The 25569-nt window shown below is 44.4% G+C and overlaps 1 long non-coding RNA gene across 1 annotated transcript; it reads left to right on the top strand.

The window, feature by feature from the left end:
- Positions 1 to 3971: 3971 nt before the first annotated feature.
- On the top strand, positions 3972 to 4700 carry LOC115203781 (uncharacterized). The gene is made up of 2 exons (XR_003880251.1): positions 3972 to 4025; positions 4174 to 4700. It is a non-coding gene; the product is annotated as an uncharacterized LOC115203781 (long non-coding RNA).
- The last annotated feature ends 20869 nt before the right edge of the window (positions 4701 to 25569 follow it).

Genomic DNA, 25569 nt, shown 5'->3' with positions numbered 1-25569 from the left:
GGTCTGAAGATGTGGGGGTTTTATGACCCCTCACGCCCTTTGTCCTCAATATGGAGAACTGGCCTCAGAACATTAAACATGCAATAAAGGGACTTTGGAACAATGGTTTCCGTCAGCCACAATGGTGGTCGTGACGATAGATGGAATATGAAAATTTATGTAATTTTTGTTTCGTTATTAAAAGTGAACAAATGACGTTATTATGAAAACATTGTACCTTTAAGAGTTTTCCCAGTATATGCCTGATGTTTATACATTGCACGTTGTGTGGAAAATATCCAAATCAAAGAGAATGTTTTGGTAAAGATGAGATGTGAAGTTAGTGTCTAAAATTGGATTTGAGTAAAATCTAGGCCTTGTCACTTAACTTGGTATGCCCAGAGAACTGCCCTAAAGGCAGTTATGCCCACTTCTGACCTGAGGGTATAAGACAGGAGAATGGAGAATTAACATAGCAGACTAAGTGACCCCAAGCTGCAGCGAAGATCTAACAAAGTCAACGAACCCCAAAACTAAACACAAGGTTGAAGACAAAGAAATGTTTTTCTACACGAGCTACGGATGAGTAGCTGTGTCTGAGCGGGTGAATTCAAGCCGAACCACCTAGCCTCCACTCTCCATTGAATCGTGGTATCTACACTGTTTCATTCCAAAGCTCTGAGCTACAGAGCTGTCTGTCCTCAGAAGACGCCTTTCAGAGCAAGGGCGAGGGATCATACCACTAAGCCAAGAAGGACACTGACATCGTGAGGACAATCGGAGAGTTGCGCCGGAGAAGTGCGTCATTGAGCAGCCTAAACGACCCACGCGGAGCTTCCCACCTGTGACCTCCAACACGTAATTACATCATTATATTCTGACCCATAAGAGCGGCAGTTCGGGGCAAGGCTAGGTTTAAATAAGCATAGCTGACAAATGAACCCAAATGTATATCTCTCTCGTGTACTTTCTTTTTCTCTCTCTTTGAAATCCCCATTTTGGGTAACACGTGCCATAGTGTGTTGGCCCATTATACTAAGTCCTAATCAATAGCCTAGACTGTGTTTTGTGTATGTGTATTTTTATCATCATTTTAGCTTGCTAGTAAATAAATAATCAACTAAGATTGGTGTGGTAAACTCATTGGTGTAGCCCGGGTTCGTGCAGATTCCCAGATTATGCGACGTTCAGACATGAGACTAGAGGTTGATTAATTTAGCGACTGTTGTAAAATCGATATTCTGATATTCTTTGAGTTAATTTGGGAAATAGAAACTCAATAAAACTAATTTTCCCATGGTGCCCCAGGTTAATGAGTTAATAATTGCTTGATTCATTGCTTAATTCATTTAACCCTTTCACACGTACCATCACACGGGGTATGATCGTTCTACAGTGGTCCCTGAAGCGTACGATCACACCTCGTGTGATTAGAACACTAATTTAGAACGCTCATTTAGAACGGCTAGTTTCGAATGACGCAACAATCAACATTTGAGCTGGCCACACTTTTTTCAGAAACTATTTACACAAACAGTCCTTACGTAAACTATACCATGAATTAGCTAATAGCAATTACTATGTACAAGTAATCACATCACGGGTGAGCTCTCCGTTGATCAAAATAATTGAGTAAAACACTTTCTAGAAATTGAAAGTAATCCGACGATTAGTTTCAGCGCACAGCTGGCCACACTTTTTTCTGAAACTATTTACACAAACACAGTCCTTACAAAGTTATGTCCAGAATGTGAGCAGTTTATTTTTGGATGCAATGTTCAGATATTCACAGAAGTATCTATAGCATAACACAATCATCCTAACCGGAAAAATGTAGGCTACATTTGTCCTAGCGCTGAGGAAAGATTGACGCAACACAAGCGGTCATATTTTCTAACTCTCGGCTGACATAAACTACACTATGAATTAGCTAATAGCAATTACTATGTACAATTAATCACATCACGGGTTTGCTCACCGTTGATCAAAATAATTGAGTAAAACACTTTCTAGAAATCGAAAGTAATCCGACGATTAGTTTCAGCGCGCAGCCATGCATTTTTTTCCTCGCAGAAACCGAAGATAATAACAGACAAGATGAGTTCGGTCTGTTTATAGTATGCACGTTGAAGGGGTGTGTCTACCGTCGTTCACATCCCACCATTCATTTCCAGAAGTCCTCAAAAAATGAGTGAACTCTTACTCACCTCATTTTGTAATAACATCTTTGGTCAGACGATTACGTGAAACCCAGAATGCATTGTATGTCAACAAACATGGCTCCATACACATAGCTGGAATTAGCTTAGCTCATCATAATCAGTATAACCTTCAAATAAGTATTTTACACACATAATATGTGCCCATTACAATCTATGCAAGAATCGGAATGCATGATTTGTCACCTAGAATTGAAAACATTTGAATAAAACAGTAAATACACAAATAATTACCACACAAAACATTTTCTGATGGTGATTTATTGATACAAGTGACGCATGCCGGCAGTCAATCACGTACCCTCTCACTCTGAGCCATTCAGTGTTGTTGTTTATGTATGTAGCTAGTGAGCTAAGCTGTAGCATTAGCAATGTCTTTCAAAAGGAGACAACTCACAAATGTGGAAATTCTGGAATTTTTTTAAAATTCTGACAATGAGTCTGAGTATGAAAGTCAGGAATCAGATTCTGACAGTGACAGTGAGGAGCTGCCCCCCAACCTTGTAGCCATTGAGAACCCTGAATCTGAGGTTCCCTTGTCCACTGACGAAGTACCAGGTCCCTTTGAAGATGCTGGTGGTGATGGAGGCAGACCGACAGTGGATGAAGTACAAGAGTTCTGTGGTAGCTGGAAGGCCGCCAGTCATTTCACCCCTCCTGGCCCTGCTGTTTGCTTTGACGAGTCCCAGTCTGGAGTGCAACGCCCCTTGCCATTTCCAACTGAGGCAGAGTGCTTCAAGTTGTTTCTGACAGAGGAGCTCGTGGGAAACATAGTACAGGAGACCAATCGCTATGCCTTGGAGCTACAGGAGAAGAGAGAGCCAGGAGTGAGGGGGAAACTCGCTAAATGGGTGACAACCACAATTAGTGAAATGTATACCTTCCTGGTGACAGTCCTCCTCATGGGGATAGTAAAGAAGAACTCCCTAAGAGACTACTGGAGCACAGATCCTATGTTTGCAACTCCCTTCTTTGCCACCCTCTTTTCCCAAGACCGCTTCCTAATTCTGCTGCGATGCCTGCATTTCGTCAACAATGCTACTGCCATCCTAAGTGACCCGTTATACAAAATAAGAATTGTTCTTATCAGCCTGACATCAGCATTTGGTCGGGTCTTTGTGCCATACAAGGACCTATGCATTGATGAGTCCCTGATGTTATGGAAAGGTAGGCTGGCGTTCCGTCAATATATTCCCTCCAAAAGGCACAGGTTTGGGGTCAAGTTCTTTGTCATGTGCGACGTGAAGACAGGATTTGTCCAGGATATTATAGTTTACACAGGGTCCACCACTGACATCAAACATTATGAGGGGCTTGGGGTGTCCGGGTCCGTGGTGATGACCATGCTGGCTCCTCATCTCGGCAAGGGACACACTTTGTACGTGGACAATTGGTACAGCAGTCCCACACTCTTCCAGCATCTGCTCTCCAACAGCACAGGGGCCTGTGGCACAGTCAGGTGGAACAGGAAGGGGATGCCGGCATTCGGATGCAGGAAGATGCAGAGAGGGGAGGTGGAGTTCCAGGAGAACGGTCAACAGCTGGCAGTAAAGTGGCATGACAAACGAGACGTCCATGTCCTCTCCACTGTCCATGCAGCAACAATGTCGGCCACAGGGAAGGTGGACCACCTGATGGGAGAGAGAAAGATCAAACCAGATTGTGTGCTAGACTATAACCTCAAAATGGGGGCCGTGGATAAGGCGGACATGATAAACAGCTTTGTGGAATGCACTCGGAAAACGACCAAGTGGTATAAGAAGACATTTTTCCAGCTGATCGACACTGCTGTCCTCAACGGCAGCATAGTTCACCGCCAACTAACAGGTGAGATGATTACTGAACAAGGTATTTTTGTAATTGGATGTACAGTTCACATACAAATCCATTATGCAATTACAGTGACAATATCTCACCAACCTACCCACTGCCTCATCATCCTCTAACTTTCCTCATCCACCCCACTCCCTCATAGGTAAAGTAATTACCTACCAAAAATACAGAGAGAACCTCATGAGAGAGCTGTTGGAGGAGCACCACACCCCTCGGCGCCCCTCCACTGGGGGTCGCCCTGCTGTAGACAATCCCCTACGCCTCACTGCACGGCATTTTCCCTGCAAAGTCCCTCAAACTGCTGCTCAAGGTAGTCGCACACGGAGGCACTGCAAAGTCTGCCTGTCTGGCGCCAGGAGAAGTAAGCAGAGGAAGATGACAAAATACATGTGTTTAGCTTGTGATACACCTCTATGTATTTCACCATGCTTTGAGGAGTATCACATGCTCAAGCATTATTGAGCACATCTGCAGCAATAAGTGACTGACTGACCTGACAGGTGACCTGCCATGATACTATGCCTTTAGAGGTGGGGGTGGAAATGCAGTTGTTATTCAGTCACTGCATGAATATTAAATATGGGTTATGCATATTCAATTTTTTTGTCCTCTAGTAAAACAAATTGTTGTTGAACCAACTACCAATACTTCAATAAAATAGATGACTATTACATATTGGCCTATGTGTTTTCTTGCTGTGTTTTCATCCAGTAAAACTGTTAAGGAGTGTACGTTAGCATACAAAAGCTGTCCTTTCAGCTGGAAAGATGTCCAGTTCCAGTTATGATATTGGCAAATACTGTTTGTGGTTTCTGAAAGTACAGAATAAAGAGGAATTATTAATTAGAATACAATATAAGGATATAGCAATAAAACAATATTACAAATAACATAATAAACACTGCTATAAAAATAGTTTATTGCATTGACAAAATCACAGATTTGAGTTATAACAGTAAGAAACTAACTTTTGAGCTCCACAAGGGGGCAAGGCAGGGCAGAACAGAGCTATGCTGAATAGACCAAATAAACAAACCATGGTCATATGTTTTATTTTATTTAACTAGGCAAGTCATTTAACAACAAATTATTATTTACCTATGATGGCCTACACCGGCCAAACTCGGACAACGCTGGGCCAATTGTGCACTGCCCTATGGGACTCCCAATCACAGCCAGTTGTGATACAGCCTGGATTTGAACCACGGTGTCTGTAGTGATGAGATGTAGCACTGAGATGCAGTGCCATTGACCGCTGCGCCACTAGGGAGTCATAAGGCCAGGGTAGCTTCAAAATACAACACAAGCTAATACTTCTCCGACGCAACTAGCATTGTTTTACAGAGCTAATAGAAGAATGTAGCTAGCTACCTAAGCACGATTGAATATAACATAAAGGTTATAAAATGAGTAACGATACCTCACGTGTCCGCGGTTATAAAGAATATACACAAATCTATTATGCTCCATACATACAGTACGCTACAATTACAACGTAATAATGCACTTACTTTGATAGAAACACACACATTTCCAAAGTTATTACTAGTAACGAAAACAATGAGGGCAACAGATGGAAAATGTGAACACGTGTGCAGATCCTGTTCTGACGGGAGATTAGCAAATATGTCTGCAGACTTGAACTGCACAAACAATTGGAAAGTGCTTGGGGAATTTTGTCCGGGTCAGAAATGTCCCAAATATTAAATTGTCCGCAAAAGAAAAAATGACTATTTTTATGTGAATGAATGAGGAGGCGGAACACACCTAAATTCAAACTGTTCTTAGAAAATAAAAACTTGTTAGAAAATCATTTGAAATTGAAGTTGAAACAGCCTATAAATAAAAACAGTCTGCGTGCTTTGGTTTGAGGACAGCGCAGATTAAATGCACTGTTACGTATCAATCACATTCTGGAATGGAGAGAACATTCTAACATCACGTGCATAAAAAAACTCACGCTGGGGCGACCGTTAGAGATATTTGGAACTCACGCATGAAAGGGTTAAGCACGCAATTATAAACAGTTAATCATTCGATGAGCAACAGTCGTCACATTAACTAATACAACGTCACGACAGCTGTTTCCCGTGTGTATCAAGAATGGTCCACCACCCAAAGGACATCCAGCCAACTTGACATAACTGTGAGAAGCATTGGAGTCAACAACATTGGCCAGCGTCCCTGTGGAACGCGTTTGACACCTTGTAGAGTCCATGCCCTGACGAATTGAAGCTGTACTGAGATGAAAATGGGTTGCAACTCAATATTAGGAAGGTGTTCCTAATGTTTTGTACACTCAGAGTACATCTCGTTGGTTTTTCTAATCATTGCCAAGACCGGATGGCAGACTTGGGTAAGAGGAAAGGAGGAGGGGTGTGTTTCTATGTTAACAACAGCTGGTGCGCAATCTCTAATGTTAAAGTCCAGAGTTTTTGCTCGCCGGTGTTAGAATACCTCATGATAAGCTGCAGACTATTCTATTTACCAAGAGAGCTTTCATCTATATTTTATATAGCTGTCTATTTACCACCACACACCGATGCTGGCACTAAAACTGCACTCAACAGGCTGTATAGGGCCATAGGCAAACAAGAAAATGCACATTCAGAGGCAGCGTTTCTTGTGGCTGACGATTTTTATGCAGCAAATCTGAAATCTGTTTTACCTCATTTTTACTCGCATATCACCTGTGCAACTATGGCCTCAAAACTCTAGATAACCTTTACTCCACACACAAAATGCATATAAGGCCCTCCCCTTTCACAAATCATACCATAACTCTATCATCCTGCTTCAAATAGAAAGTAAAGTGATGCGTCAATACGGAATTGTTCCCGTGAAGTGGATGCTAACTACAGGACTGTTTCACTAGCACAGACTGGAATATGTTCCTCAATTCATCCGATAACATTGAGGAGTTTACCACATCAGTCATCTGCTTAATTAATAAATGCAAAGATTACGTCATCCCCACATTGACCGTACGTACAGTACATATTCCAACCAGAAGCCATAGATTAGACATCATTCGCACTTAACTAAAAGCTAGAGTTGCTGCTTTCAAGGAGCGGGACACTAATCCGGACTCTTATAAGAAATCCTGCTCTGACGAGCCATCAAAACAGGCAAAGCATCAATACAGGACTAAGATCAAATCCTACTATGCCGACACTCGACAGATGTGGCAGGGCTTGCAAACTATCACAGATTACAAAGGGAAACCCTTTGAGTTGACATGCAACACAAGCCTACCAGAGATGCTAAATGCCTTTTATGCTCATGTCGAGGCAAGAAACACTGAACTGTGCATGAAAGCACCAACTGTTCAAGACGACTGTGTAATCTTGCTCTCCGTAGCCGATGTGAGTAAACCTATAAACAGGTTAAAATTCACAAGACTGCTGGGCCAGGCGCTTACTCAAAGCATGCGCTAACCAGCTGGCAAATCTCTTCACTCACATTTTCAACATATCCCTGACCCGGTCTGTAATACGAACTTGGTTAAAGCAAACGAACTTGGTTAAAGCAAACCAACATAGTCCCCATGCCCAAGAACGCCAAGGTAACCTGCTGTAAGGGCTGTCGTCATGGAGAGAAGTGGACCAAAATGCAGCAGAGTTCGTGTTCGTCATCTTTAATGCAAACGGAACACTATACACTTACATAAACAATAAACAACAGACAGCTAAACAGTACTGACCGCATAACACACTGAACAGAAACAATTACCCATAACCACAAGGAAAAACACACACTACTATATAGGACTCCCAATCAAAGGCAACTCAACACACCTGCCTTCAATTGGGAGTCCAACAACCAACTCACACGTAACACAAAAATCTCTGCCACGTCCTGACCAAAACTAATACAATTGTTCCCTCTGCTGGTCAGGACGTGACACCTGCCTAAATTACTATTGCCTATCAACCCCAGTCAACTGCCCTGCACCCCCCCACAGCTACTCGCCCAAGCCTCCCCTATTTCTCCTTCACACAAATCCAGATAGCTGATGTTCTGAAAGAGCTACAAAATGTGGACCCCTACAAATCAGCCGGGCTAGACAATCTGGACCCTCTCTTTCTAAAATTATCTTCCGAAATTATTGCAACCCCTATTACTAGCCTGTTCAACCTCTCTTTTGTATCGTCTGAGATTCCCAAAGATTGGAAAGCTGACGCGATCATCCCTCTCTTCAAAGGGGGAGACACTCTAGACCCAAACTGCTACAGACCTATATCTATCCTACCCTGCCTTTCTAAGGTCTTCGAAAGCCAAGTCAACAAACAGATTACCGGCGATTTTGAATCCCACCGTACCTTCTCCGTTATGCAATCTGGTCTCAGAGCTGGTCATGGGTGCATCTCAGCCACGCTTAAGGTCCTAAACGATATCATAACCGTCATCGATAAAAGACATTACTGTGCAGCCGTATGCATTGACCTGGCCAAGGCATTCGACTCTGTCAATCACCACATTCTTATCGGCAGACTCAACAGCCTTGGTTTCTCAAATGACTGCCTCTCCTGGTTCACCAACTACTTCTCTGACAGAGTTCAGTGTGTCAAATCGAAGGGCCTGTTGTCCGGACCTCTGGCAGTTTCTATGGGGGTGCCACAGGGTTCAATTCTCGGGCCGACTCTCTTCTCTGTATACATCAATGATGTCGCTCTTGCTGCTGGTGATTCTCTGATCCACCTCTACGCAGACGACACCATTCTGTATAACTCTGGCCCTTCTTTGGACACTGTGTTAAAACCTGTTAGGGTATAGGGGGCAGTATTTTCATGGCTGGATAAAAAAATGTACCCGATTTAATCTGGTTACTAATCCTACCCAGTAACTACAATATGCATATACTTATTATATATGGATAGAAAACACCCTAAAGTTTCAAAAACTGTTTGAATGATGTCTGTGAGTATAACTGAACTCATTTGGCAGGCAAAACCATGAGACAGATTCTGACAGGAAGTGGATACCTGATGTGTTGAATTGACTTTAAGCCTATACCATTGAAAAACAAAGGGGGTGAGGAATGTTTTGGCACTTCCTATTGCTTCCACAAGATGTCCCCAGCCTTTACAAAGTGTTTTGAGTCTTCTACAGTGAGATCTGACTGAAGAAGAGCCTTGGAACGGTGATGGCCCATTAGACACCTTGCGCGCGAGTTGATGGTGGGTACTCTCATTCCGAAACGTTTTAAAAGAGAACCCAATGGTCCGCCTTGAATTTTATTCATGTTCTGGTTAAAAAAGGCCCTAATGATTTATGCGATACAACGTTTGACATGTTTGAACAAACGTAAATATATTTTTTCCGTTCGTGATGTGAAGTCCGGCTGGCTTAGATCATGTGCTAACAACACGGAGGTTTTTGGACATAAATGATGAGCTTTTTTGAACAAAACTACATTCGTTATGGACCTGGGATTCTTTGGAAGTGACATCTGATGAAGATAATCAAAGGTAATGGATTATTTACATAGTATTTTCGATTTTAGATCTCTCCAACATGGCGGTTAGTCTGTATCGCAATGCGTATTTTGCTGGGCGCAGTGCTCAGATTATTGCAAAGTGTGATTTCCCAGTAAGGTTAATTTTAAATCTGGCAAGTCCATTGCGTTCAAGAGATGTAAATCTATAATTCTTTGAATGACAATATAATATTTTACCAATGTTTTCTAATATTAATTAATTATTTTGTTGTCATGACTTGACTGCCGGTATTGGAGGGAAACGATTTCCTGAACATCAACGCCATAGTAAAACGCTGTTTTTAGATATAAATATGAACTTGATAGAACTAAAAATGCATGCATTGTCTAACATAATGTCCTAGGAGTGTCATCTGATGGAGATTGTAAAAGGTTAGTGCATAATTTTAGCTGATTTTATGGTTTTGGTGACGCCTGTCTTTGAATCGACAATGCATTACACACAGCTATTATCAATGTACTCTCCTAACATAACCTAACTTTATGCTTTCCCCGTAAAACCTTTTTGAAATCGGACAACGTGGTTAGATTAAGAAGATGTTTATCTTTCAAAGGCTGTAAGTTAGTTGTATGTTTGAGAAATGTGAATTTTGACATTTATTTGGTTTCAAATTTGCCGCTCTTGAAATGCACCTGCTGTTGATAGGGTGCGCCACGGGTGGCACGCTAACGTCCCACATAGCCCCAAGAAGTTAACAAACCTCCAGACGAGCTTCAATGCCATACAACACTCCTTCCGTGGCCTCCAACGGCTCTTAAATGCAAGTAAAACTAAATGCATGCTCTTCAACCGATCGCTGCCCGCACCTGCCCGCCCGTCTAGCATCACTGCTCTGGACGGTTCTGACTTAGAATATGTGGACAACTACAAATACCTAGGTGTCTGGCTAGACTGTAAGCTCTCCTTCCAGACTCACATTAAGCATCTCCAATCCAAAATTAATCTAGAACCAGCTTCCAATTTCGCAACAAAGCATCCTTCACTCATGCTGCCAAACATACCCTCATAAAACTGATCAACCTATCGATCCTCGACTTCGGCGATGTCATCTACAAAATAGCCTCCAACACTCTACTCAACAAATTGGATGCAGTCTATCACAGTGCCATCCATTTTGTCACCAAAGCCCCATATACTACCCACCACTGCGATCTGTACGCTCTCGTTGGCTGGCCCTCGCTTCATACTCGTCGCCAAACCCACTGGCTCCAGGTCATCTACAAGTCTCTGCTCGGTAAAGCCCCGCCTTATCTCAGCTCACTGGTCACCATAGCAGCACCCACCCATGGCACGCGCTCCAGCAGGTATATCTCACTGGTCACCCCCAAAGCCAATTCCTCCTTTGGCCGCCTCTCCTTCCAGTTCTCTGCTGCCAATGACTGGAACAAACTGCAAAAATCACTGAAGTTGGAGACTCATATCTCGCTTACTAGCTTTAAGCACCATCTGTCAGAGCAGCTCACAGATCACTACACCTGTACATAGCCCATCTGTAAATAACCCATTCAACTACCTCATCCCCATACTGTATTTATTTATTTATCTTGCTCCTTTGCACCCCAGCATCTCTACATGCACATTCATCGTTTGCACATCTATCACTCCAGTGTTTAATTGGTATATTGTAATTACTTTGCCACCATGGCCTATTTATTGCCTTACCTCCCTTATCTTACGTCATTTGCACACACTGTATATAGACTTTTTCCTCTGTATGTTTGTTTATTCCATGCGTAACTCTGTGTTGTTGTATGTGTCAAACTGCTTTGCTTTATCTTGGCCAGGTCGCAGTTGTAAATGAAAACCTGTTCTCAACTAGCCTACCTGGTTAACTTGTTATGGATAGGGGGCAGTATTTTCACGGCCGGATAAAAAACATACCCGATTTAATCTGATTATTGCTCCTGCCCAGAAACTAGAATATGCATATAATTATTAGCTTGGATAGAAAACACTCCAAAGTTTCTAAAACTGTTTGAATGGTGTCTGTGAGTATAACAGAACTCATTTGGCAGGCCAAAACCTGAGAAGATTCCAAACAGGAAGCGCCCTCTCTGACTATTTCGCATTTAGATAGTGGTCGAAGCGCATTTGGATAGTGGTCGATCTGAGAACAATGAGACTGGGGGCGCGTGCACGAGCCGACACCATGTTTTTATTTTTTCATCTTTGAACGAAAACAGGGTTTCCCGGTCGGAATATTATCGCTTTTTTACGAGAAAAATCGCATAAAAATTGATTTTAAACAGCGGTTGACATGCTTCGAAATACGGTAATGGAATATTTCGCGTCGGGCGTGTCACCCTTTACCCTTCGGATAGTGTCTTGAACGCACGAACAAAACGCCGCTATTTGGATATAACTATGGATTATTTGGAACCAAACCAACATTTGTTATTGAAGTAGAAGTCCTGGGAGTGCATTTTGACGAAGAACAGCAAAGGTAATCCAATTTTTCTTATAGTAAATCTGAGTTTGGTTAGTACCAAACTTGGTGGGTGTCAAAATAGCTAGCCATTATGGCCGGGCTATCTACTCAGAATATTGCAAAATGTGCTTTCACCGAAAAGCTATTTTAAAACTGGACACCGCGATTGCATAAAGGAGGTCTATATCTATAATTCTTAAAATAATTGTTATGTTTTTCGTGAACGTTTATCGTGAGTAATTTAATAAATTCACCGGAAGTGTTCGGTGGGAATGCTAGTTCTGAACGTCACATGCTAATGTAAAAAGCTGGTTTTTGATATAAATATGAACTTGATTGAACAAAACATGCATGTATTGTATAACATAATGTCCTAGGTGTAACGGCTGTCTGAGGAAGAAGTGGACCAAAATGCGGCGGAGTTAGGGTTCGTCATATTTAATTACACGAACACTGCAATTTACAAAAACAACAAAACTGACAGCCAACACAGTCCTGTCAGGTGCAACCACAATGACAAGCACAATTACCCACGAAACACAAAGGAAACGTAGGCAACTTATGTGTGACTCCCAATCAACCACAACCCTCTACAGCTGTGCCTGATTGGAAGTCACACGGCCAAAATCAATGAAACAATAAAAAAAACACACTCCCTTCTGCCACGTCCTGACCCAACTACCCCCTCTACTGGTCAGGACGTGACAGTACCCCCCCCTCAAGGTGCAGACGCCGGGATGCACCTAAAAAAGGAAAACACGAAAATCCCCAATACCCCAACAAAATGTAACACCTAAACAATAAGGGAGGGAAGGGAGGGTGGCTGCCATCACCGACGGCACTGTGCTACACCCTCCCTCCCCAACCCACCTATCCTGGAGGTGGCTCAGGTGCAGGACGTGGACCTCGCTCCACCTTCGGCGTCGCCCACTTTGTTGGCGCCAATAGCTGCGCCGGGCAGACGGGCCACTCAGGCTGACCCTGGCAGACGGACCACTCTGGCTGGGTCGGAAGGCATGCGGGCCACTCTGGCTGGGTCGGAAGGCATGCGGGCCACTCGGGCTGGGCCGGAAGGCATGCGGGCCACTCGGGCTGGGCCGGAAGGCATGCGGGCCACTCGGGCTGGGCCGGAAGGCATGCGGGCCACTCGGGCTGGGCCGGAAGGCATGCGGGCCACTCGGGCTGGACCGGAGGGCAGGAGGGCCACTCGGGCTGGACCGGAGGGCCGGAGGGCCACTCGGGCTGGACCGGAGGGCAGGAGGACCACTCGGGCTGGACCGGAGGGCAGGAGGACCACTCGGGCTGGACCGGAGGGCAGGAGGACCACTCTGGCAGATCCTGACAGGCCGGGCACCCTGGCAGATCCTGACAGGCAGGCACCTCTGGCAGAACTGGGCAGTCTGGCCACTCTGGCAGAACCGGGCAGTCTGGCCACTCTGGCAGAACCGGGCAGTCTGGCCACTCTGGCAGAACCGGGCAGTCTGGCCACTCTGGCAGAACCGGGCAGTCTGGCCACCCCTGGCAGAACCGGGCAGTCTGGCAGCTCCGGCTCAGGATTCACCAGGCTGGGGAGACATAACGGAGGCCTGGCTCTGGGCGCAGGCCCTGGACTCACCAGTCTGGGAAGACCCGCTGGAGGCCTGGTTTGAGGAGGTGGCACAGGAGAGACCAGGGTGGAGAGACCCACTGGAGGACTGGACGGTGGAGGAGGCACGGGCTTGACCAGGATAGGGAGACCCACTGGAGTACTGGTCCGTGGAGGAGGCACAAGCTTGACCAGGATGGGGAGACCCACTGGAGTACTGGTCCGTGGAGGAGGCACGGGCTTGACCAGGATGGGGAGACCCACTGGAGTGCTGGTCCATGGAGAAGGCACGGGCTTGACCAGGATAGGAAGACATGCAGGAGGCTTGGTTCTGGGTGTAGGCACAGGACGTGCAGGGCTGGGAAGACATGCAGGAGGCCTGTTTCTGGAAGCAGGCACAGTCTTTACCAGACAACCAGCACGCACCTCAGGACGAGTATGGAGAGCTGCCTCAGGTGACATCATTCCCACGACACGCTCATTAGGGCGAATGCCGTACTTTATGCACCACACTAGCAGCTCTCTCCTCTCTCTCTCTCCTAATTTCCCCATTAACCCCGTCACAGTCTCTGCCTCATATCCCTCGCTCACCTCCAATGTCATCCCGACTGGCTCTGGTTCCGACCTCAGCTCCACCGACTGTCCCGTGTGCTCCCCCCCAAAAAAATCTTGGGGCTGCCTCTCGCGCTCGTTGCGCTCTCTCTCCTCGTAATAGCGCCTCTCCGCTCTTGCCGCTTCAATCTCCCACTGCGGGAGGCGATAATCCCCAGCCTGAGTGCATGGTCCCTCTCCGTCCAGGATCTGTTCCCAAGTCCATTGGTCCATCACGCTGTAGTCCTGCTGCTCCTTCCTCTTCCGCCGCTTGGTCCTGGTTTGGTGGTGGGTAATTCTGTAACGGCTGTCTGAGGAAGAAGTGGACCAAAATGCGGCGGAGTTAGGGTTCGTCATATTTAATTACACGAACACTCTGCAATTTACAAAAACAACAAAATTGACAGCCAACACAGTCCTGTCAGGTGCAACCACAATGACAAGCACAATTACCCACGAAACACAAAGGAAACGTAGGCAACTTATGTGTGACTCCCAATCAACCACAACCCTCTACAGCTGTGCCTGATTGGAAGTCACACGGCCAAAATCAATGAAACAATAAAAAACACACACTCCCTTCTGCCACGTCCTGACCCAACTACCCCCTCTACTGGTCAGGACGTGACACTAGGAGTGTCATCTGATGTAGATCATCAAAGGTTAGTGCTGCATTTAGCTGTGGTTTTGTTTTTTGTGACATTATATGCTAGCTTGAAAAATGGGTGTCTGATTATTTCTGGCTGGGTACTCTGCTGACATAATCTAATGTTTTGCTTTCGCTGTAAAACCTTTTTGAAATCGAACAGTGTGGTTAGATAAAGGAGAGTCTTGTCTTTAAAATGGTGTAAAATAGTCATATGTTTGAAAAATGGAAGTTTTGGGATTTTTGAGGAATTTGTAATTCGCGCCACGCCTATCATTGGATATTGGAGCAGGTGTTCCGCTAGCGGAACGTCTAGATGTAAGAGGTTGAATAAAGGTGAAATATAAAATAAATAAAAAAAGGTCAGCAAGCCAAAGAAGGTAATCATGGACTACAGGAAATGGAGGGGTGAGCACGACCCCATCCACATCGATTGGGCTGTAGTAGAGTGGGTCGAGAGCTTCAAGTTCCTCGGTGTCCACATTGCTAAGGAATTAACATGGTCCACACACACCCACACAGTTGTGAAGGGTAAAAGCGCCTCTTCCCCAGGAGCCTGAAAAGATTTGGCATGAGCCCTCAGATCCTCAAAAAGTTCTACAGCTGCACCAATGGGAGCATCTTGACTGGCTGCATCACCGCCTGGCATGGCACCCGACCGCAACGCGGTGAGTACAGCCCAGTACATTGCTGGGCCTGAGCTCCCTGCCATCCAGGACCTCTATATCAGGCAGTGTCAGAGGAAGGCCCCAAAAATGGTAAAATACTCCAGCCACCCAAGCCATAGAATGTTCTCTCTGTTACCGCATGGCAAGCAGTACCAATGCACCAAGTCTGGCACCAACAGGACCCTGAACAGCTTCTACCCCCAAGCCATAAGGCTACTAAACAAGACTGCTAAATAGCTAATCAAACGGCTACCCGCATTGACCCTTTTTTGCACAAACTCTCTTGCATTGACTATACATACACAATGGACTCTACCCACATACTCACACATACTTATACTGATACCCCAACACACACACAACATGCGCACACATGAATACTGACGACACACACACCACACACACACGCTGCTACTATGATCTACCATCTATCCTGTTACCTAATCACTTTACCACTATCTATATGTAGTGTACATAGCTATTTCAATTACCTCGTACCCCTGCACATCGACTCGGTACTGGTACTCCCTGTATACAGCCCTGTTATGTTTACTCATTATTGTTATTCATTGTGTATTTATTCCTCATGTCACAATTTTTTTATGTTTTATTTATTCTCTTGATCTTTAACTCTACATTGTTGGAAAAGGACCCGTAAGTAAGCGTTTCCTTGTTAGTCTACACCTGTTGTGACATGTGACAAATAAAATGTGATTTGATTTGACATTGTAGCCATACTGAAATATGGCGCATACAGAGCAGTCTACAAGTAATTGGCGTTGAGATCCAATTAGCCATTGACAAGTATCACATTTTTTGAGGTAACAGCCTGATAGTAATCCAAGTGGAAAAGCCTGAGATCAACTAACACAATCTTGCAGAGCTTAGAAGAACCATTGAAGTAGGACACTGTGAACATGCTGTAATTGCCAAGATATTACCCACTCTGAACTTAAAGAGAAATCCTCTCCATTACAGTAGAGGTCAATCACACATTTTGCCCTGGGAATAAAATAACACTGCAAATTCATTTTTGCAATATAAAGCTGCTCAACAGCAAATGTTAGCCCCCAAAACTAAATTAGCATAAACATGAGCTAGCTGCCAGCAACCAGCTAATCACCGTAAATAGATGCCAAGGGTCAAGTAGCAGGCTCATCTGATTTAATGCGCTTTAGGAAAGGGCTGCCCTTTATAGTGCTACGACCCACAAAAATACTCTTGTGGGAGAGTTTTAAATACATGCATGCCCCATACATTTTTCATAGGGAGTCTGTAGTGTTTACTACAGAATGAAATCGGACACACCTGAAGCTGATTAGGTTAAAATAGTACACTATAAAGCTGAGTAATGCCCAGCAAAAACTGAAGGATACAAATGATTTAGCTATGCACCCTTTTCCAACCGAGAGACTTTATGTGAGGAAGACAGGACAAAACTGGGGACATTTATTAAATGGAGGACACAATTCATAAATAAAAATCACACCAGGAATGAATCTGCACTTTAGTCTAATTTACCAGAGATGTCGATCCTTCAATACAGCAAAAGCAGAAACCATGGGTTACTGTATGTAACCCCGGGGCCCTGTGTCCTATTCGCTGAAAACATATTCAATCACGCCTAACAGGCCAATCTGAGCTTTGTGGGCATGAGCTCCACGTATCTATAAAGCACCCGCAATGCTCTTGTTTCCTCATCGAACAAACTGCCTCTAACACGAGTGGTGAGATGTCTCCCTCATCTCCTTCAGAGAACTGGGGTTACATACCATAACCCATAGTTCTCTTTTAGTCGACTCAGTTCGACATCTCACTATGGGTCACTTGCAAAACGCCATTGGCCCGTTTCCTGAAAAACCTGTGTTGTGGTACATGGTAGAGTACCTGATCGATCCTACTCTGGACTGTGTGCGCCAGGGATGGCATAGTTGCCTCCAAACGATATAACCTCACAAAGGAATATCCCTGGGATGCTGGCCTTCTAGGCAGAGTTGCAAAGAAAAAGCCATACCTCAGACTGGCCAATAAAAAGAAAAGATTAAGATGGGCAAAAGAACACAGAATCTGGACAGAAATATGGCTTTTCCATTGCAACTCTGCCTAGGACAGCATCCCGGAGTCGCCTCTTCACTGTTGACGTTGAGACTGGTGTTTTGCAGGTACTATTTAATGAAGCTGCCAGTTGAGGACTTGTCTGTTTCTCAAACTAGACACTCTAATGTACTTGTCCTCTTGCTCAATTGTGAACCGGGACCTCCCACTCCTCTTTCTATTCTGGTTAGAGCAAGTTTTCGATGTTCTGTGAAGGGAGTAGTACACAGCGTCTTATGAGATCTTCAGTTTCTTGACAATTTCTCGCATGGAAAAGCCTTAATTTCTCAGAACAAGAATAGACTGATGAATTTCAGAAGAAAGGTCTTTGTTTCTGTCCATTTTGAGCCTGTAATCGAACCCACAAATGCTGATGCTCCAGATACTCAACCAGTCTAAAGAAGGCCAGTTGTGTTGCTTCTTTAATCAGCACAAACGTTTTCAGCTGTGCTAACATCATTGCAAAATGGTTTTCAAATGATCAATTAGCCTTTCAAAATAATCAACTTGGATTAGCTAACACAACGTGCCATTGGAACACAGGAGTGATGGTTGCTGATAATGGGCCTCTGTAGATATTCCATTAAAATATCAGCCTTTCAACAAGGACATTTCTAGGTGACCCCAAATCTTTGAACGGTAGTGTACATACCTCAACCAGAAGGCATGGATTACAGGCAACATTTGCACTGAGCTAAAGGGTAGAGCTGCCGCTTTCAAGGAGTGGGACTCTAACCGGGAAGCTTATAAGAAATCCCGCTATGCCTTCCGACGAACCGTCAAACAGACAAAGCGCCAATACAGGATTAAGATCGAATTGTATTACACCGGCTCCGACGCTTGTCGGATGTGGCAGGGCTTGCACAAAGGGAAGCACAGCCGAAAGCTACACAGTGACACGAGCCTACCAGACGAGCTAAATAACTTCTATGCTCGCTTCGAGGCAAATATCACTGAAACATGCATGAGAGCATCAGCTGTTCCGGACTGCTGTGTGATCACGCTCTCCGCAGCCGATGTGAGTAAGACCTTTAAACAGGTCAACATCAACAAGGCCGCTGGGCCAGACGGATTACCAGGACGTGTACTGCGAGCATGCGTTGACCAACTGGCAAGTGTCTTCACTGACATTTTCAACCTCTCCCTGTCGGTGTCTCTAATACCAAAATGTTTCAACCAGGCTACCATAGTCCCACTAAGGTAACCTGCCTAAATGACTACCGACCCGTAGCACTCACGTCTGTAGCCATGAAATGCTTTGAGAGGCTGGTCATGGCTCACATCAACACCATTATCCCAGAAACCCTAGACCCACTCCAATTTGCATACTGCACCAACATGATCCACAGATGATGCAATCTCTATTGCACCCCACACTGCCCTTTCCCTCCTGGACAAAAGGAACACCTATGTGAGAATGCTATTCATTGACTACAGCTCAGCGTTCAACACCATAGTGCCCTAAAAGCTCATCACTAAGCTAAGGACCCTGGGACTAAACACCTCCCTCTGCAACTGGATCCTGGACTTCCTGATGGGCCGCCCCTAGGTGGTGAGGGTAGGAAGCAACACATCCGCCATGCTGATCCTCAACACGGGGGCCCCTCAGGGGTGCGTGCTCAGTCCCCTCCTGTACTCCCTGTTCACTCATGACTGCACGGCCAGGCACGACTCCAACACCATCATTAAGTTTGCTGATGACACAACAGTGGTAGACCTGATCAAGGACAACGATGAGACAGCCTATAGGGAGGAGGTCAGAGACCTGACAGTGTGGTGCAAGGTTAACAACCTCTCCCTGAATGTGATCAAGATAATGGTGATGATTGTGGACTACAGGAAAAGGAGGACCGAGCACGCCCCTATTCTCATCGACGGGGCTGTAGTGGAGCAGGTTGAGAGCTTAAATTTCCTTGGTGTCCACATAACCAAGACAGTCGTGAAGAGGGCACAACAAAACCTATTCCCCCTCAGGAGACTGAAAAGATTTGGCATGGGTCCTCAGATCCTCAAAAGGTTTTACAGCTGCACCATCGAGAGCATCCTGATGGTGCAGTCTGGTATGGCAACTGCTCATCCTCCAACAGCAAGGCACTACAGAGGGTAATGCGTATGACCCAGTACATCACCGGGGCCAAGCTTCCTGCCATCCAGGACCTCTATACCAGGAGGTGTCAGAGGAAGGTCCTAAAAATTGTCAAAGACTGCATCCAGCTCTTCGGCTGCATCAGATTCACAACTGTCAGTGTCCATGCTAGCTGTGCTAACAACAAATGTAGAATTACTGATGCTAGCATTAGATGTGCTCGTGGAAGCAGAACAACTTGTGTCGTCGAGAGGTGCAGGTGTAGTACTGCTGGTAGTAGCAGTACTACCGGTAGAGCTGGTATTTGTCTCTATGGACATGTCTCTTGTGTCTCTATGGGCCTTACTTTTTTTAACCGTTCATTTTAGAGCAAACAGAATGAGCAGCAGCTACGTTTTGCTCCATAAGGACCGTTAGTGGAATTCCTGCGAGAGAGTAACGGTTTATGTTCATTATTTGACAAGGCTACCTGTATTTGACATTGTGTTGTTATTTCGCTGTACACCAGATGTAATTTTATTTTTGGCAGTGAAACGAGGCTTCTCAGGTGTGAATCACATTTTTATTTGGCGTACCCCCAGTACCCCAGTTTGGGAATACCTGTAATAGCTGATGATACAGTATGTGACACAGTATGTTCTCCCTGATGTGCTCATGTGTTGCCAGCCCGTAGCCTGCCGTAGCCTGCCGTAGCCTGCCAAATCTGTGTGTGTCAGTAGGCCCAATGTGAGTAGAGAATGAGATGTCCCTCCAAAACCTGACCTGACATGACAAGATACTGCAGTCCAGGGTAATATCATATCATATGCCACTGCCAGCAACATAATAAAGAAAGACACAATGAGTGCTGAATGCTGATTCAGTCTTCTAGCTGTCCACATTGAGCAGGGCTAGCCTAGCCGTGTTTAGCATCGGCTGCTTCCCGGAGCTCCTGCCGCTTGTCCTTGCTGTGCTTATGCCTCAAACAAGAGGAGGATGAAATTGCTTTTTTCTCTCCCTTGGCAGCTGATCAGAGAAGTACTACTGGCTAATTGAAAAAAGTGATTAAGTGGCAGCTTTAAACTGGCCCGCATACTGATCACTGTTGCAATGTTGCAAAATTGCGGGAAGTAAAGAGGAGAGGATGTAGACTTGGAGCCAGCGTGGGCCCGAGCATTACCCGTCTGCAATATTAAAGACCCCAGGGTTTTTCTCTAATAGCCAGAAGTTGATCAACGTCACAGTTTTTTGGCGAGACCGCCAAACTGGCGGAGCGAGAGAAGGCAGAGCACATAATGAATAAGTGCTCCAGGGCAGAACAACAGATCTGACTGTGTGTGCTTTTGGAAAGTTACATTGTTTGCACAGTCAGCGTTTATACCTGTATCCACAGCTTGTGATGACTTAAAATTGTATAAAATGCTGCAATATTTATCTGGACACCACAACTTGTAAAACTTCTCGTAAAATCAAACAGACATACCTGTGGTAATGAAGGCCCTTTAATCTTGGATTGGTAAGGGATGTGCCATAGAAAGTGGTGTCTATTACCACTAAGCAGCAAAGTCAGGCTAGAAACTGTAAAACAGCTGTCCACTATTGACTAAAAAAACACAAGGTGAAGAGCTCTTTCCCTCAGAGCAACCATAGCCTCGAAGTCATAGCCTTTTAATAAGTGGCTCTATGAGGAGTGGACGAAGCCACTTAGAGGTCATTAACCCTAACCCTCACACACATAATTTCCACTCTGGTTCTGATGAGGGAGACCTCAATGCCACTAATTCAGTTACAAAGCCCCCATGACCACAACACATCCATTCTCACATACAGTGGGGGGAAAAAGTATTTGATCCCTTGCTGATTTTGTATGTTTGCCCACTGACAAAGAAATTATCAGTCTATAATTTTAATGGTAGGTTTATTTGAACAGTGAGAGACAGAATAACAACCAAAATATCAAGAAAAACGCATGTCAAAAATGTTATAAATTGATTTGCATTTTAATGAGGGAAATAAGTATTTGACCCCATCTCAATCAGAAGGATTCCTGGCTCCCAGGTGTCTTTTATACAGGTAACGAGCTGAGATTAGGAGCACACTCTTAAAGAGAGTGCTCCTAACCGCAGCTTGTTACCTGTATAAAAGACACCTGTCCACAGAAGCAATCAATCACTCAGATTCCAAACTCTCCACCATGGCCAAGACCAAAGAGCTCTCCAAGGATGTCAGGGACAAGATTGTAGACCTACACAAGGCTGGAATGGGCTACAAGACCATCACCAAGCAGCTAGGTGAGAAGGTGACAACATTTGGTGTGATTATTCACAAATGGAAGAAACACAAAAGAACTGTCAATCTCCCTCGGCCTGGGGCTCCATGCAAGATCTCACCTCGTGGAGTTGCAATGATCATGAGAACGGTGAGGAATCAGCCCAGAACTACACGGGAGGATCTTGTCAATGATATCAAGGCAGCTGGGACCATAGTCACCAAGAAAAGAATTGGTAACACACTATGCCGTGAAGGACTGAAATCCTGCAGCGCCCGCAAGGTCCCCCTGCTCAAGAATACATATACATGCCCGTCTGAAGTTTGCCAATGAACATCTGAATGATTCAGAGAACAACTGGTGAAAGTGTTGTGGTCAGATGAGACCAAAATGGAGCTCTTTGGCATCAACTCAACTCGCCGTGTTTGGAGGAGGAGGAATGCTGCCTATGACCCCAAGAACACCATCTCCACCGTCAAACATGGAGGTGGAAACATTATGTTTTGGGGGTGTTTTTCTGCTAAGGGGACAGGACAACTTCACTGCATCATTTGACGGGGCCATGTACTGTCAAATCTTGGGTGAGAACCTCCTTCCCTCAGCCAGGGCATTGAAAATGGGTCGTGGATGGGTATTCCAGCATGACAATGACCCAAAACACACGGCCAAGGCAACAAAGGAGTGGCTCAAGAAGAAGCACATTAAGGTCCTGGAGTGGCCTAGCCAGTCTCCAGACCTTAATCCCATAGAAAATCTGTGGAGGGAGCTGAAGGTTCGAGTTGCCAAACGTCAGCCTCGAAACCTTAATGACTTGGAGAAGATCTGCAAAGAGGAGTGGGACAAAATCCCTCCTGAGATGTGTGCAAACCTGGTGGCCAACTACAAGAAACGTCTGGCCTCTGTGATTGCCAACAAGGGTTTTGCCACCAAGTACTAAGTCATGTTTTGCAGAAAGGTCAAATATTTATTTCCCTCATTAAAATGCAAATAATTTTATAACATTTGTGACATGCGTTTTTCTGGATTTTTTTGTTTGTTATTCTGTCTCTCACTGTTCATATAAACCTACCATTAAAATTATAGACTGATCATTTCTTTGTAAGTGGGCAAACGTACAAAATCAGCAGGGGATCAAATACTTTTTCCCCCCACTGTACTACCTCTTCAGTTAGTTGTCATGACATTTTTAAGGTTAAAACATTGTATATGAATGGTCTTATCATGGAGGACCGTCATGTTACCGATGGTCCTGGTTTTTCCCAAGTTATTGAAGGCTTTGCATGTGTAGGAGTGTGTGTAATTGTGGCTTTCCTGAAGTGGAGCTTGGAGACTTTCCCTCTGTAGGAGACAGACAAATAGGGAATGAAACATGTTTCAATGAGCGTGACCCGAGCCTTCCATCCACATACAGCACATAGAGGGACCGGAGCAAGCCAATTCTATTATGTGCTCTTTTAAAATAATTCAGATGATATGAAATCAGTTGAAATTTGAAACCATTCCTGGGTTTAATTTGTTGATACTGGGGAACTATGGTATTATTTGCCAGTGTGAGCATTCAGTATTATCAGACAGACTTGTTTATTCCATATACAAATGCCACCATTTCGTTTGACAAACCCAGGAGCTATTGAATTGTGTTGCGAATACCATTAGGCTATGTGAGTGGTGAGACAGACATAACCTAGGCCTATGGCACTAGGCTACCAGCCACGCAGCGAGAGTGGAGTAGAGAACTGTCAATTAATATCCCTGACTGCTAGCTCACGTGAAAATGGGTAATGATGGCAAAATAGACCAACATAGAAACAGGTGCTGCGCGAGTAAAATACCCTGTTTGGAAGGATTTTGTAGTCATTGTGGCCAAAGAGGACAACAACCCGGAAGATGGATACACAGCCTGCAAAAGTCCAAACAGGTTGCATATTTGTTTACGATAATTCAGTTAATTATCAGTTATTATTACATTATTTCAGGCTTTCGTTCATTTATATCAGGCCATATAAAGTTTCAACCTGTGCGGCTGATAAAGTTTGAGTAGCCTATAGCCTACTAAATAAATGAAGGCTATTTTTGCATTAGATTCTGGAAATTGTTAATTTAAGTTTAAATTATATTATTTGATTATCTAAACAATATTGAATGTAAACATTGTTTTGTTATGTCGGCTACAGGCTTTCATTAGGTAAGAAGAAGGCTAATTAGAAAGCTATTTTTCAAAGCGATTTGAGTTGTCACTAGGTAGGTTTTCATTGACCCAGTTTTTTTGACAAAAGCAATGTCGCAACAACAAAAAATCATTGCCACATGTGTAATGAAAACTGACAATATAAGATACATTATCAACATGATCAACAACATTTTTATCCGTTCATCAGGGGTGGATTTTTCTTTTCTCAAACTTTCTTTATTGCAACAAATAATGATGGAAAGTGTTTTTCAAATAAATGATGATTGACAAATAATTTTGTCAACACGTAACTATTAAAGCTCCTTAATTCTAAATGCCTACTGCTTGCTAAATAGATTTTTTGATCTAGAAGAAAATGTTTCTTTGCAGGATAAGGATTGTCCTGACTTTCAAGAATGTGTGAATTGCTTCACCTTGCTTTTCTGGTTGACTGGCAAGTTTCACCATCCAATTACTGTATTTCAGATCTACAGGAGTGCAAGTTTCACTACGACACGGACCGTGGCAATATATTGGCACATGACAATTATTAGAATATGGCAAATATTAGGATATGACTTCGCGGGCTCCTTGAGACATGGAACAGATAGGAGAGAGGACATAGGCTACATGTATGTCACCAATTTATTAGGACTGATGCGCAATTTGCCTAAATGGGTAATGGAAACACTTCAGCCACTTCATTTTATTCGACACTGTAGGTTTTTGCGGGGGGAAAAACATGTTTTTGTCGGTGTGATGTCATTACGTCCAGCTCTTTTTATCAACATAAGACAGTTCAATGGAAATGCAAAAATCTGCCCTGATATCAGGTGGGGCTCGGAATTAATGTGACCAAAACTGACTGGTGCAGGACTCTATGGAGAGGTGAAGGGGCAGGTGTCCAGCCCCGATCAGATATCACCAGAGGTGTGTTGGAAATGTTTAGGTGGTTGTGGGGGTGGGTGTAAATAACATTCACGCCACCTCAGCGTGAACCAAAACAGTCAGCCAGAATCTAAATACGTCACGAATAAAGAGCTTGTAATCAAATGAAATTACAATTTTGAAGGATGGGATGAATCCTAAAAGTCTTAAGTTCTTAATAAGTTTATAACGGATTGAGGAGGAGGAACTTACACTTTCCTTTTTTAAAACTTGGTGTCTTTGAGTTTGTTCCTGACACTGGCTATCTCGACACCTTCCTTGTACCACATGAATTTGGGGGGTGGGTTACCCCCTCCAAGCTCGCACTTCAGGAATGTCTTCCTCCCCTCCATGAACTCCACACTCTTCATTTCCTTCAGCTTGGGCTCAGCTGTAACACACAGAACCAGGTCAACAGTCAGTCATACAGCGGATACAGTTGGTCAAAACTGGTTCATTTCATGCCTGAGTGTGGCTGGGTGGGTAGCACCGCCACAACACTAGTTCACATATGTTCTCCCACACCTGAGACCTCCCGGGTCCAGGCTCTCATTTCTTAATTGCCTCTCTCCCCTTTTTATATTTGTCTCAATA

Source organism: Salmo trutta, chromosome 12, assembly GCF_901001165.1.
Source record: "Salmo trutta chromosome 12, fSalTru1.1, whole genome shotgun sequence".
NCBI lineage: Eukaryota > Metazoa > Chordata > Actinopteri > Salmoniformes > Salmonidae > Salmo > Salmo trutta.
Note: the sequence above shows the minus strand (reverse complement) of the source record. Positions and strands in the feature narration are given on the sequence as shown.